At 47.2% G+C, this 14,470-nt stretch overlaps 11 non-coding genes and 1 pseudogene across 11 annotated transcripts; all 12 read right to left on the minus strand.

Moving 5' to 3' along the window:
- Positions 1 to 199: 199 nt before the first annotated feature.
- Positions 200 to 318, minus strand: LOC135621047 (5S ribosomal RNA). The gene has a single exon (XR_010490273.1). It is a non-coding gene; the product is annotated as a 5S ribosomal RNA (ribosomal RNA).
- Positions 319 to 804: 486 nt separating this feature from the next.
- Positions 805 to 923, minus strand: LOC135620742 (5S ribosomal RNA). Its single transcript, XR_010489977.1, has one exon. It is a non-coding gene; the product is annotated as a 5S ribosomal RNA (ribosomal RNA).
- Positions 924 to 1,409: 486 nt separating this feature from the next.
- On the minus strand, positions 1,410 to 1,528 carry LOC135620702 (5S ribosomal RNA). The gene has a single exon (XR_010489940.1). It is a non-coding gene; the product is annotated as a 5S ribosomal RNA (ribosomal RNA).
- Positions 1,529 to 2,014: 486 nt separating this feature from the next.
- LOC135620862 (5S ribosomal RNA) lies at positions 2,015 to 2,133 on the minus strand. Its single transcript, XR_010490092.1, has one exon. It is a non-coding gene; the product is annotated as a 5S ribosomal RNA (ribosomal RNA).
- A 486-nt stretch (positions 2,134 to 2,619) lies between these two features.
- LOC135620796 (5S ribosomal RNA) lies at positions 2,620 to 2,738 on the minus strand. The gene has a single exon (XR_010490029.1). It is a non-coding gene; the product is annotated as a 5S ribosomal RNA (ribosomal RNA).
- A 485-nt stretch (positions 2,739 to 3,223) lies between these two features.
- Positions 3,224 to 3,342, minus strand: LOC135621225 (5S ribosomal RNA). Its single transcript, XR_010490449.1, has one exon. It is a non-coding gene; the product is annotated as a 5S ribosomal RNA (ribosomal RNA).
- A 278-nt stretch (positions 3,343 to 3,620) lies between these two features.
- Positions 3,621 to 3,738, minus strand: LOC135621301 (5S ribosomal RNA; annotated as a pseudogene).
- A 486-nt stretch (positions 3,739 to 4,224) lies between these two features.
- Positions 4,225 to 4,343, minus strand: LOC135620709 (5S ribosomal RNA). Its single transcript, XR_010489946.1, has one exon. It is a non-coding gene; the product is annotated as a 5S ribosomal RNA (ribosomal RNA).
- Positions 4,344 to 4,827: 484 nt separating this feature from the next.
- Positions 4,828 to 4,947, minus strand: LOC135621253 (5S ribosomal RNA). Its single transcript, XR_010490477.1, has one exon. It is a non-coding gene; the product is annotated as a 5S ribosomal RNA (ribosomal RNA).
- Positions 4,948 to 8,070: 3,123 nt separating this feature from the next.
- On the minus strand, positions 8,071 to 8,189 carry LOC135620934 (5S ribosomal RNA). The gene has a single exon (XR_010490163.1). It is a non-coding gene; the product is annotated as a 5S ribosomal RNA (ribosomal RNA).
- Positions 8,190 to 8,666: 477 nt separating this feature from the next.
- LOC135620794 (5S ribosomal RNA) lies at positions 8,667 to 8,785 on the minus strand. Its single transcript, XR_010490027.1, has one exon. It is a non-coding gene; the product is annotated as a 5S ribosomal RNA (ribosomal RNA).
- A 486-nt stretch (positions 8,786 to 9,271) lies between these two features.
- Positions 9,272 to 9,390, minus strand: LOC135620677 (5S ribosomal RNA). The gene has a single exon (XR_010489916.1). It is a non-coding gene; the product is annotated as a 5S ribosomal RNA (ribosomal RNA).
- Between the last annotated feature and the right edge of the window lie 5,080 nt (positions 9,391 to 14,470).

Raw genomic sequence — 14,470 nt, forward strand, 5'->3', positions numbered from 1 at the left:
AAACGAGTGCAACAGGGGGTCACCCATCCTAGAACCATGTCTGATCATTGTATGTTTATGAAGAAATTTTTAGACGACGATTTCATTATTCTCCTGCTATATGTTAATGACATATTTATTGTTGGCCATAATGCTGGAAAAATTGAAAAGCTTAAAAGAGAGTTTTAAGTAAGTCTTTTGGTCGCTCGGGGAGCGAAAAGGAGTGCAACACGAGGACTTCGTAGGGGGTCACCCATCCTACTACTACTCTCGCCCAAGCACGCTTAACTTCGGAGTTCTGATGGGATCCGGTGCTTTAGTACTGGTATTATCGGACTCGTTTTGTGTGCGTCGTCCCTCGCCTTTGTACTCTCGAACGATCTCGGAATCGCCATTGTCGGATCTCTCCGATGCCTACGAGGCCGACCGCGTATCGGACACGGCAAGCGCGCGCCGAAACCAATGGGACTTTCTCGAACGAACTCGGAATCGCTATTGCGGCCCCATTCCGGAATGATCTCTCCGAGCCCCACGAGACTGACGGCGTAGCGGTCACGGCAAATTCCGAGGCCCAAAACCATCGCCTCGGAGGTCGACGGGAGAGGTTTTGGCCGCTCGGCGCGTAAAAACGAGTGCAACAGGGGGTCACCCATCCTAGAACCATGTCTGATCATTGTATGTTTATGAAGAAATTTTAAGACGATGATTTCATTATTCTCCTACTCTATGTTAATGACATATTTATTGTTGGCCATAATGCTGGAAAAATTGAAAATCTTAAAAGAGGATTTTAAGTAAGTCCTTTGGCCGCTCGGGACGCAAAAAGGAGTGCAACACGAGGACTTCCGAGTGGGTCTCCCATCCTAGTACTACTCTCGCCCAAGCACGCTTAACTTCAGAGTTCTGATGGGATCCGGTGCTTTAGTGCTGGTATGATCGCACTCATTTTTTGTGCGTTGTCCCTCGCCTTTGTACTCTTAAACGATCTCGGAATCACAATTGTCGGATCTCTCCGATGCCCACGAAGACGACCGCGTACCGGACACGGCAAGCGCGTGCCGAAACCATCGGGACTTTCTCGAACGAACTCGGAATCGCTATTGCGGAGCCATTCCGGAAAGCTCTCTCCGAGCCCCACGAGACTGACGGCGTAGCGGTCACGGCAAATTCCGAGGCCCAAAACCATGGCCTCGGAGGTCGACGGGAGAGGTTTTGGCCGCTCGGCGCGCAAAAACGAGTGCAACAGGGGGTCACCCATCCTAGAACCATGTCTGATCATTGTATGTTTATGAAGAAATTTTTAGATGACGATTTCATTATTCTCCTGCTATATGTTAATGACATATTTATTGTTGGCCATAATGCTGGAAAAATTGAAAAGCTTAAAAGAGAGTTTTAAGTAAGTCTTTTGGTCACTCGGGGTGCAAAAAGGAGTGCAACACGAGGACTTCGTAGGGGGTCACCCATCCTAGTACTACTCTCGCCCAAGCACGCTTAACTTCGGAGTTCTGTTGGGATCCGGTGCTTTAGTGCTGGTATGATCGCACTCATTTTTTGTGCGTCGTCCCTCGTCTTTGTACTCTTAAACGATCTCAGAATCACAATTGTCGGATCTCTCCGATGCCCACGAAGCCGACCGCGTACCGGACACGGCAAGCGCGTGCCGAAACCATCGGGACTTTCTCGAACGAACTCGGAATCGCTATTGCGGCGCCATTCCGGAAAGCTCTCTCCGAGCCCCACGAGACTGACGGCGTAGCGGTCACGGCAAATTCCGAGGCCCAAAACCATCGACTCGGAGGTTGACGGGAGAGGTTTTGGCCGCTCGGCGCGCAAAAACGAGTGCAACAGGGGGTCACCCATCCTAGAACCATGTCTGATCATTGTATGTTTATGAAGAAATTTTTAGATGATGATGTCATTATTCTCCTGCTATATGTTAATGACATATTTATTGTTGGCCATAATGCTGGAAAAATTGAAAAGCTTAAAAGAGAGTTTTAAGTAAGTCTTTTGGCCACTCGGGGCGCAAAAAGGAGTGCAACACGAGGACTTCCCAAGGGGTCAACCATCCTCGTACTACTCTCGCCCAAGCACGCTTAACTTCGGAGTTCTGATGGGATCCGTTGCTTTAGTGCTGGTATGATCGCACTCGTTTTGTGTGCGTCGTCCCTCGCCTTTGTACTCTCGAACGATCTCGGAATCGCCATTGTCGGATCTCTCCGATGCCCACGAGGCCGACCGCGTACCGGACACGGCAAGCGCGCGCCGAAACCATCGGGACTTTCTCGAACGAACTCGGAATCGCTATTGCGGCCCCATTCCGGAAAGCTCTCTCCGAGCCCCACGAGGCTGACGGCGTAGCGGTCACGGCAAATTCTGAGGCCCAAAACTATCATCTCGGAGGTCGACGGGAGAGGTTTTGGCCGCTCGGAGCACAAAAACGAGTGCAACAAGGGGTCACCCATCCTAGAACCATGTCTGATCATTGTATGTTTTTGAAGAAATTTTTAGATGATGATTTCATTATTCTCCTGCTATATGTTAATGACATATTTATTGTTGGCCATAATGCTGGAAAAATTGAAAAGCTTAAAAGAGAGTTTTAAGTAAGTCCTTTGGCCGCTCAGGGCGCAAAAAGGAGTGCAACACGAGGACTTCCGAGTGGGTCTCCCATCCTAGTACTACTCTCGCCCAAGCACGCTTAACTTCGGAGTTCTGATGGGATCCGTTGCTTTAGTGCTGGTATGATCGCACTCGTTTTGTGTGCGTCGTCCCTCGCCTTTGTACTCTCGAACGATCTCGGAATCGCCTTTGTCGGATCTCTCCGATGCCCACGAGGCCGACCGCGTACCGGTCACGGCAAGCGCGCGCCGAAACCATCGGGACTTTCTCGAACGAACTCGGAATCGCTATTGCGGCGCCATTCCGGAAAGCTCTCTCCGAGCCCCACGAGACTGACGGCGTAGCGGTCACGGCAAATTCCGAGGCCCAAAACCATGGCCTCGGAGGTCGACGGGAGAGGTTTTGGCCGCTCTGCGCGCAAAAATGAGTGCAACAGGGGGCACCCATCCTAGAACCATGTCTGATCATTGTATGTTTATGAAGAAATTTTTAGATGACGATTTCATTATTCTCCTGCTATATGTTAATGACATATTTATTGTTGGCCATAATGCTGGAAAAATTGAAAAGCTTAAAAGAGAGTTTTAAGTAAGACTTTTGGTTGCTCGGGGATCAAAAAGGAGTGCAACACGAGGACTTCGTAGGGGGTCACCCATCCTACTAGTAGTCTCGCCCAAGCATGCTTAACTTCGGAGTTCTGATGGGATCCGGTGCTTTAGTGCTGGTATTATCGGACTCGTTTTGTGTGCGTCGTCCCGCGCCTTTGTACTCTCGAACGATCTCGGAATCGCCATTGTCGGATCTCTCCGATGCCTACGAGGCCGACCGCGTATCGGACACGGCAAGCGCGCGCCGAAACCATCGGGACTTTCTCGAACGAACTCGGAATCGCTATTGCGGCCCCATTCCGGAATGATCTCTCCGAGCCCCACGAGACTGATGGCGTAGCGGTATCGGCAAATTCCGAGGCCCAAAACCATCGCGTCGGAGGTCGACGGGAGAGGTTTTGGCCGCTCGGCGCGCAAAAACGAGTGCAACAGGGGGTCACCCATCCTAGTACTACTCTCGCCCAAGCACGCTTAACTTCGGAGTTCTGATGGGATCCGGTGCTTTAGTGCTGGTATTATCGGACTCGTTTTGTGTGCGTCGTCCCTCGCCTTTGTACTCTCGAACGATCTCGGAATCGCCATTGTCGGATTTCTCCGATGCCTACGAGGCCGACCGCGTATCGGACACGGCAAGCACGCGCCGAAACCATCGGGACTTTCTCGAACGAACTCGGAATCGCTATTGCGGCCCCATTCCGGAAAGCTCTCTCCGAGCCCCACGAGACTGACGGCGTAGCGGTCACGGCAAATTTCGAGGCCCAAAACCATGGCCTCGGAGGTCGACGGGAGAGGTTTTGGCCGCTCGGGGCGCAAAAACGAGTGCAACAGGGGGTCACCCATCCTAGAACCATGCTTGATCATTGTATGTTTATGAAGAAATTTTTAGATGATGATTTCATTATTCTCCTGCTATATGTTAATGACATATTTATTGTTGGCCATAATGCTGGAAAAATTGAAAAGCTTAAAAGAGAGTTTTAAGTAAGTCTTTTGGCCGCTCGGGGCGCAAAAAGGAGTGCAATATGAGGACTTCCCAAGGGGTCAACCATCCTAGTACTACTCTCGCCCAAGCACGCTTAACTTCGGAGTTCTGATGGGATCCGGTGCTTTAGTGCTGGTATGATCGCACTCATTTTTTGTGCGTCGTCTCTCGCCTTTGTACTCTCGAACGATCTCAGAATCGCCATTGTCGGATCTCTCCAAAGCCCACGAGTCCAACCGCGTACCGGACACGGCAAGCGCACGCCGAAACCATCGGGACTTTCTCGAACGAACTCAGAATCGCAATTGCGGCCCCATTCCGGAAAGCTCTCTCCGAGCCCCACGAGACTGACTACGTAGCGGTCACGGCAAATTCCGAGGCCCAAACCCATCGCCTCGGAGGTCGACGGGAGAGGTTTGGCCGCTCGGGGCGCAAAAACGGGTGCAACAGGGGTCACCCATCCTAGTACCATGTCTGATCATTGTATGTTTATGAAGAAATTTTAAGACGATGATTTCATTATTCTCCTACTATATGTTAAAGACATATTTATTGTTGGCCATAATGCTGGAAAAATTGAAAAGCTTAAAAGAGGATTTTAAGTACGTCCTTTGGCCGCTCGGGGCGCAAAAAGGAGTGCAACACGAGGACTTCCGAGTGGGTCTCCCATCCTAGTACTACTCTCGCCCAAGCACGCTTAACTTCGGAGTTCTGATGGGATCCGGTGCTTTACTGCTGGTATGATCTGTAACACCCCTCATTTCCGAATGTTCGTATAAATTTTTGGTGATAATGTAAGCATCTATTTTAATTGACAAAAGAAATAGAGTATGAATCAGAGGTAACTTATTTTTAAGATTTGGGAGATCTGTTCAAAAAAAAAAAAAAAAAAAAAAAGAAAGAATCTGAGGACCTATATGTAAACCCTAAGGACCTAATCGTGAATATGATAAAAACGAGGACTAAACTGCAAAATGCACCAAATGATAAATTCCACCGCTTAAGCCTCTCTGCCTTCGTTGTTAAGGAAGCAGAGGAGGCAGCTCGTGGGTGATCAGGGAAAGAAAAGAAGAAGAAGAAGAAGAAGAAGAAGAAGGAGAAGAGAAAGAAAATTTGGGGCTTTTAGGGTTTTTGCTTTAATCTTGTTACTTCGGGTCAAAATTTGCAAAGGCAAGTGTTCTAACCCCATCCTACATAAGTATTTGACTCTGTTTTTATGTTGATTTAAAATAAATTGGAAGATTTTTATTTAGAAACTGATATGTTCCTCTTTGGACATAGAACTATGGATTCTGAAAGTTTTCGGTAAACTGACCCCTAAGCACTGTTTCGGCCCTAAGTTTTAGTACAGAATGAGAATTCAGGCAGGAACTATTTTTGTTTGAAATTAGACTCCTATGTCCTTCTTTTGACACCGATTTTGTAGATTTTGGACACCGAATACTTACCCAAAAATTTGTTTCAAAAGAGCCTATAGACGCTGTAAAACAGAGTTCAAGATTTCTGACCTTTCGAAACTAAAACGCCTATAACTCCCTGTTGAAAATTCTGATTTGTACCAAACTGAGTTTATTTGAAACTAGACTTGAAATCCTCTCTTTTGACATATATTTTGAAAATTTTGGAGTTCAATTGCTCACCCTATCGTCTGTTGAATCCGATCCTATAAAGTCTGCAAACCAGTGATTGTGATTTTGACCTTACGTTACCAAATCAGAGGTAACTCTGTGTTGGGAGCCCTGTTTCATATGAAATCTGTTCCATCCGAATATAGACTGATATATGGTTCAACCATAGCCTTCTTATGGGTATTGGAGCATATTTGTTATTCTGAAATATTTGTTTGTTGTGCCACTGGAATTCTGTCCGAAATCGAGCTTTGGTCGATTTCACGTATTCTGTTCCATTTCCTTGGATACTTGAATTCGCCTAACCTTCTTATTGGAATTGAGCTGGTTATGATTGCTTGGAATCCCTGTACACTCTTGCTTTCAATTCTTTCCCTAAAATGAATATTTTGTGAGAGATTTGTTCCTTGCATCACATTGTTTTTGAAAAGGCACATGTACGTTTGGTTGTTCCGCGTGTGCTTCCGTTATATGTTGCAATTTGTTGAAACTGCCTTTTTGTACTCTGGTGTGTGGGATTGTCTGGACCTTTGCCAGAAATGGTAAAGGGTATGCGCTGATTTGCCCGCTATGTGGGGTCCCGCTATGTGGGATATTCTGGTATGCGCTTATTTGCCCGCTATGTGGGGTCCCGCTATGTGGGATATTGCTTAGAGCCTGCGATGCTCTGCCGGCCCCCTTTGACTTCACCTAGACGTGGGTGGATGGAGCTCCCAGACGTGGGAGACTTTTGTCAGGTGGTCATTCAGAAATGGATGAATCACATTCTGACTGAGATCCCACTACACCCTCTATATGTTTGATATGACATCCAGAGTCTTGGTGAGTTATTTCTGTTCCTGCTCTGGATAAGTATGATATGATTGCAACGTCAAGGATGACGTTTGAGCTTCTGTACGACATATGAGTTTGATATGCTCTGAAATGTTTCCTTCACTGTTGAGTTTGATTCGTAATGTTCCATATGTCGTTGATGTATTTTGGAACATTTTATATGCCATTGATAAGCTCCGATATGTTTCCTTTGTTTCTGATATGCTCCAATTACTCTATGCCCCATCTGTCAGGAACCAAATATGAATGATTAAAAGGACAATTGTGATTCTGTTCCTAATGATATTATGTCTACGAAATCGTATATGCTGCTTTGTGTTTTGAAACTGTATCTCTTTGGAAATTGTACTGTTTTGATATGGATATGTTAGTCACTTGCTGAGCTCTTTATGCTCACCCCGTTTGTTGATAAATTTTTCAGGATAGCGTAACTCTTGCTTAAATGTTAAGAATGGGCTGAGGCAGCGGAAAGTTTAGAAGACGTTGGGCAGAACTTTTGTTAGCATATATGTAGTTGTGTATAAGCTACTTGCATCTAATGAAATGTGACTATGAATCTAAACCTGTGGATTTTGTGTAAGTTAAAGGATCCCTCATGTATAGGGTTTTGGAATGTAAAATTAAATTTGTGTAATGATATGAACTTATGGTAAATCGATAATTGTGGTGACTGCATAGATTTCCCCACTTGTGGATTTATATTGTGGTTTTTATTTTGATGAGTCGAGTTCAGATTGTATGAATTATCGAGTGATGTGTGCTATGTTTATGAATTGCACAGGGATATGAATTGGTAGATTATAGAAGTGAAATTTTTGATCTGAATGTTTTCTTAGTGACCTCAAATGTGTGTTTGGATCCTGGGTTAGTTATGATGAGAAATTTTTAATATCATGGATATTTTTGGGGCGTGACAGAGGTCGCACTCATTTTTTGTGCGTCGTCCCATGCCTTCGTACTCTTAAACGATCTCGGAATCACAATTGTCGGATCTCTCCGATGCCCACGAAGCCGACCGCGTACCGGACACGGCAAGCGCGCGCCGAAACCATCGGGACTTTCTCGAACGAACTCGGAATCGCTATTGCGGCCCCATTCCGGAAAGATCTCTCCGAGCCCCACGAGACTGACGGCGTAGCGGTCACGGCAAATTCCGAGGCCCAAAACCATGGCCTCGGAGGTCGACGGGAGAGGTTTTGGCCGCTCGACGCGCAAAAACGAGTGCAACAGGGGGTCACCCATCCTAGAACCATGTCTGATCATTGTATGTTTATGAAGAAATTTTTAGATGATGATGTCATTATTCTCCTGCTATATGTTAATGACATATTTATTGTTGGCCATAATGCTGGAAAAATTGAAAAGCTTAAAAGAGAGTTTTAAGTAAGTCTTTTGGCCGCTCGGGGCGCAAAAAGGAGTGCAACACGAGGACTTCCCAAGGGGTCAACCATCCTAGTACTACTCTCGCCCAAGCACGCTTAACTTCGGAGTTCTGTTGGGATCCGTTGCTTTAGTGCTGGTATGATCGCACTAGTTTTGTGTGCGTCGTCCCTCGCCTTTGTACTCTCGAACGATCTCGGAATCGCCATTGTCGGATCTCTCCGATGCCGACCGCGTATCGGACACGGCAAGCGCGCGCCGAAACCATCGGGACTTTCTCGAACGAACTCGGAATCGCTATTGCGGCCCCATTCCGGAAAGATCTCTCCGAGCCCCACGAGACTGACGGCGTAGCGGTCACGGCAAATTCTGAGGCCCAAAACCATGGCCTCGGATATCGACGGGAGAGGTTTTGGCCGCTCGGCGCGCAAAAACGAGTGCAACAGGGGGTCACCCATCCTAGAACCATGTCTGATCATTGTATATTTATGAAGAAATTTTTAGATGATGATGTCATTATTCTCCTGCTATATGTTAATGACATATTTATTGTTGGCCATAATGCTGGAAAAATTGAAAAGCTTAAAAGAGAGTTTTAAGTAAGTCTTTTGGCCGCTCGGGGCGCAAAAAGGAGTGCAACACGAGGACTTCCCAAGGGGTCACCCATCCTAGTACTACTCTCGCCCAAGCACGCTTAACTTCGGAGTACTGTTGGGTTCCGTTGCTTTAGTGCTGGTATGATCGCACTCGTTTTGTGTGTGTCTTCCCTCGCCTTTGTACTCTCGAACGATCTCGGAATCGCCATTGTCGGATCTCTCTGATGCCCACGAGGCCGACCGCGTACCGGACACGGCAAGCGCACGCTGAAACCATCGGGACTTTCTCGAACGAACTCGGAATCGCTATTGCGGCCCCATTCCGGAAAGCTCTCTCCGAGCCCCATGAGACTGACGGCGTAGCGGTCACGGCAAATTTCGAGGCCCAAAACCATCACCTCGGAGGTCGACGGGAGAGGTTTTGGCCGCTCGGGGAACAAAAACGTGTGCGACAGGGGGTCACCCATCCTAGAACCATGTTTGATCATTGTATGTTTATGAAGAAATTTTTAGATGATGATTTCATTATTCTCCTGCTATATGTTAATGACATATTTATTGTTGGCCATAATGCTAGAAAAATTGAAAAGCTTAAAAGAGAGTTTTAAGTAAATCTTTTGGTCGCTCGGGGCGCAAAAAGGAGTGCAACACGAGGATTTCGTAGGGGGTCACCCATCCTAGTACTACTCTCGCCCAAGCACGCTTAACTTCGGAGTTCTGATGGGATCCGGTGCTTTAGTGCTGGTATTATCGCACTCGTTTTGTGTGCGTCGTCCCTCGCCTTTGTACTCTCGAACGATCTCGGAATCGCCATTGTCGGATCTCTCCGATGCCTACGAGGCCGACCGCGTATCGGACACGGCAAGCGCGCGCCGAAACCATCGGGACTTTCTCGAACGAACTCGGAATCGCTATTGCGGCCCCATTCCGGAAAGATCTCTCCGAGCCCCACGAGACTGACGGCGTAGCGGTCACGGCAAATGCTAGTCATAAGTGCCCAGCAAGCCAATCACGTGAGTGATGGCACGTGTGACTTGATACAGAATCTTTTTGCTTATTATATTTTGGCGTATATCACTTTATAACTATTGCATAAATGCATATATATTGTGATGTCCTTGGATTTGTGCAATGGGAATCGGATCGTGATGAGATCACGATAATGAGATCGATTCACCTTTAAACACATATCCTAAATAATCCCGGTCATAGGTTACTCGAGAGGGACATCGTGATAACCGGATAGACTGGTGTGCTGTATACCCGTCCATATGATGGATGCAGCTGGTCTCATAGCTGCTCGTGTAGGGACACTAGGGATACAGTACAGGTGCTCATTGGAGAATGAGTTCACTGATTGATCTGCTTACGGAATGCTGGATGGTTGATGATGCCTTATTGTCAGACAACGATTCCGTAGTCCTAGTGGTGTATCTGGTTCTTAGACTTGAGACACCAAGGATGTCCTGTATGAGTGCTCCACTCTTTGATACCAGACTTATAGGTTTGGCTGTTCCCAGATCTAGTACAACTGGTCATTGGGAGTGGTAGTCGACCTTACGAGGGCTATTGAGTGTCGATAGAGGATCATCCACTCTCGGTATCGTGAGAGGAATATCCCATGTGTTCTTGCTCAGACAAATCCCTGGCTAGGGTCATTCGGGTTGAGAGAGAAAGAGTTCTCCGGGAGAATCCGATTAGAGCGAGACTCGAGTAGAAACCGTATGGGTCTGACAGCACCATGCTCGATATACGGTCTCTGGGATATTAGATGGATGAGGGACTATAGGTACATGGTAACTGAGGACAGACAGGTCCAATGGATTGGATTCCCCTGTATCGTCTGGGAACTACGGCGTAGTGGCCTAGTACTTCCGTAGTCGATGAGTTGAGTGAATTATTACAGAGATAATAATTCACTGAGTTAGAAGGAGTTCTGACAGGTATGACTCACGGCCAGCTCGATATTGGGCCTAGAGGGTCACACACATATGGTAGGCATTGCGATGAGTAGAGGTTCGGATATGAGATATCCGACGGAGCCCTTGTCTTATTGGATGCAGATCCAATACCCACTAGGGAAAGGACCCATTAGGGTTTTGACACGGGATCTCTATAAATAGGAGGGATTCACAGCCTCATAGGCTAGAGTCTTTGCTTGCCCTTCCTATTCTCCTCTCCCTCTCCCCCTCAGAGTAGGCCTGGAGTTTTGAGGAGCGTCGTCGCAACCCTGCTGTGTGGATCACCGCTAGAGAGGAGGACGCTTGACCTCCTTCACCCTCTCCTAAGGATCTGCAAGGAAACAGGGATATACGATCTCCCTAGGTAACACAATCTCTATACACAGTTTTGTGTTTTTTGCGGATTTTGCGCACCAATCTTCGCACGACGATGAACATCTTTTTGGGAATCGGGGATTTTTGTTTTCTTGTTCTTCCGCTGCGCATATGATGTCGCCCCCCTATGATTTCCCAACAGTGGTATCAGAGCCAGGTTGTTCGTGCGAATGATTGGTTTTTGAACTGCGTGTGTTGTGTTTAGGAAGAATATTGACGTCAAAATCGTTGACGCAAAAGCAAGGAAGGGCAGCAACAGTTGCTGCCCTCGATCTGCATGCCTGCAGCCAGCCGCAGCCGCAGCCAGGCAGCACAGCGCCGGCGCATGCGCAAGCGCTGTGCCTGCAGCAGCCGGCCGGCGGTCTGCTTGCAGCAGGCTTGCGGCCGGCGGGTCTGGCAGCCCGCTCGGTAGAAGCGCCTGCGGCCACTGAGCCCGCGGGCAGAGGCGCCGCGGGGCAGCAGCGCGGGCTGAGGCACCGCAGGGCAGCGGCGCCTGTGGCCGCTGCTCCCACGGGCAAAACCCCCGCAGGGGCGGCCGCCAGCGAGACAGCACCACCTGCGGGCGCTGACTCGCGGGCAGAACCGCCCGCGGGGGCGCCCACCTGCAGCGGCAGCGACCCCAGCGGGCGTGCCACCTGCAGGCGAGGGCAGTGCCCTCGCCCTCGCCGCACAGGCCGCCGCCAGCAGGGTGGCGGCGGCGGCGCAGCAGCAACAAGGGGGAGAAGGGCATTAGGGTTTTCTGGGCAAAAAGACAGTTTTGCCCCCTCGGAATTTGAGAAATTCCAGTTTCTGTCTTTTGTCCAAATTACGAAAATACCCTTAGGAATTGAGAAATTCCCTATATATCCCTGATTTCAGAAAATATTAATTAATTAAAAGGTTTAGTTGATTATTATTTTTTTTATTATCTAGTAGTCCTACATGATGATGATTATTTATACATGTGATGTATGATGAGTGAACGGATGATCATGGACCGTGTGATGTGTGTACTTGTGATTATTATTATTGAGGTCTGCGAACCTCCATTATATTTCTTGTTTATTGTCGGGCCTGCGTGCCTATGATTAAGTTGTAATCACATGAGGAGGCGTAGCGGGAGCGTGGATGCCATAGCGGGACCCACGAGACGGACGATCGTGATGCATGGAGATGCATCAAGATGTCGACGGAACCGACGAGGACGAGATGGACGATCACAAGGCATGGAGATGCACCGTTGCACACATAGATCTTGATGTGAGTGATTAGGCCTACTGGCTCGGGCCTAATCATATTAGGTTGTGGTCCATGATCATCTGGTGTGATTGCTTATACACATACTAGATATGTATATATATTTGCATGCGATGTAGATATATATTAAATATGCATATGTGTGACATGTCATATTAGGAGACCAAATCAAAGAAACATCTCTCGATAATATTAAGTCGGTAAACGTGAGGCAATTAGATTGACCCACGTGGCCTTCCATCGTTATGAGTAGGAACCGAATCCCGGTGTAGGTTGAGTTGGTCGAGTCCCTCGAGACTCACCTATATCGCGATTCGCTATATTGCTTACGACATAGAGATGTCACCGGTGACCTGAGGGCATGATATGCTTGGTCGAGTCCCTCGAGGGTATATCATCAAATCAGACTCATCTTGTAACGAAGGTGTTGACTTAACCGAGCATCATGGTTGGTCGAGTCCCTCGAGGCCATGGTGATTCGGAGGCCGAATAGGACGGGAATCACAAGGAGTTGTGATCGGCAAGAGTTGTCTACCTTTTAGGCTTAGTGTGATTGGTCGAGTCCCTCGAGGTTACACTAAGACGCTGATTGGATCCTGATCCCCACTAGAAGTCTGCCGGAGACTTCCGTTTCACGTGCTGAGGGTGTCGCGTGACTCGTTAGTAAAATAGTGGGAGCATATTAAGATAGAAGTCCATATCTTGATAGTTTATTTCTTGCAAAATCTGCATGTTATTCATTTTTGCTACATCTTTATTTTCAGAAAATGTCGCTTTCAAATCCCTTACGTGGCATACTTGATGTCAACCGCCTCACTGGTCCAAATTATACGGATTGACTCCGTAACTTGAGAATTGTTCTCACAGCGGAGAAAATCGTGTACGTCCTTGATACAGTGATGCCTACGCCCGAAGAAGGGGCAAGCGAGGATGAGATCGCTCGCTACGTGAAGTACATTGATGACTCCACTCTTGCTCAGTGCTATATGTTGGGCTCTATGACTCCAGAGTTACAGAGACAACATGAAAAGATGGATGCCAGATCCATTCTCCTACATGTCCGTAAATTGTTTGAGGAACAGGGAAGGACTCAACGATATGAGATATCCAAGAGCCTTTTCCGCGCTAGGATGACTGAGGGGACACCGGTTCAGAACCATGTCCTAAAGATGATTGAGTGGATAGAGAAACTCACAGGTCTAGGAATGGTCCTAGAGGATAACTTGTGTGTGGACATTGTGCTTCAGTCCCTACCAGATTCCTTTTCACAGTTCATAATGAACTTTAATATGAACAAGCTTGAGGTGACTCTCCTAGAGCTCCTCAATATGTTGAGGGAGGCAGAGAGTACTATTAAGAAAGAGAAGCCAGTTCTCTACACTGGTGAGACCAGAAAGAAAAGGAAAGCAGAAAGGTCCCTTAAGAAGGGAAAGGGCAAGGGCAAACAAGGTAAAGCAAAGGTTGCTAAGAAAGACCCAACAAAGGACAAAGGCCAGTGCTTCCACTGTGGTAAAGATGGGCACTGGAAGAGAAACTGCAAAGAGTACCTTGCAGAAAGGGCGAAACAAAAGCTTGATGAAGCTTTAGGTACATTCATGATCAGTCTCCATTTGTCAGACTCTTATGATAACACATGGGTATTAGATACCGGTAGTGCTTATCATATATGTAATTCGTTGCAGGTTCTGGCAAGGCCTAGGAGACTAGAGAGAGGCGAGATGGACCTCAAGATGGGTAATGGAGCAAAAGTTGCTGTATTAGCTGTTGGCGAGGTCGCCCTACATCTGCCTAGTGGAGCTTTTATTGCATTAGATGCATGTTATTTTGTTCCTTCTATTATCAAAAACATTATCTCCATTTCATGTTTAACAGTTAGTGGATATAAATTTGTTTTTGAGAACAATGGTTGTTCGATATTATTAGATGATAAGATCATCACGAAAGGAACATTGCATAATGGTTTATTTATGTTAGACACCACTCCACATATCATGAATATACATGTGTCCAAAAGGAAACGAGATGAGTTGAACAGTGCATACCTGTGGCATTGTAGGCTAGGTCACATCCATGAAAGAAGGATTCAAAAGTTGCTAAATGATGGATATCTAGATCCATTCGACTATGTGTCATATGCAACTTGTGAGCCTTGCATTCGTGGAAAACTGACCAACTCTCCATTTAGTGGAACTGGAGAGAGAGCCACTGAGTTGTTGGAACTCATACATAGTGATGTATGTGGACCCATGTCAACTCATGCCATTGG

This window comes from Musa acuminata, chromosome BXJ2-8 (assembly GCF_036884655.1).
Source record: "Musa acuminata AAA Group cultivar baxijiao chromosome BXJ2-8, Cavendish_Baxijiao_AAA, whole genome shotgun sequence".
In the NCBI taxonomy this organism is placed as follows: domain Eukaryota; kingdom Viridiplantae; phylum Streptophyta; class Magnoliopsida; order Zingiberales; family Musaceae; genus Musa; species Musa acuminata.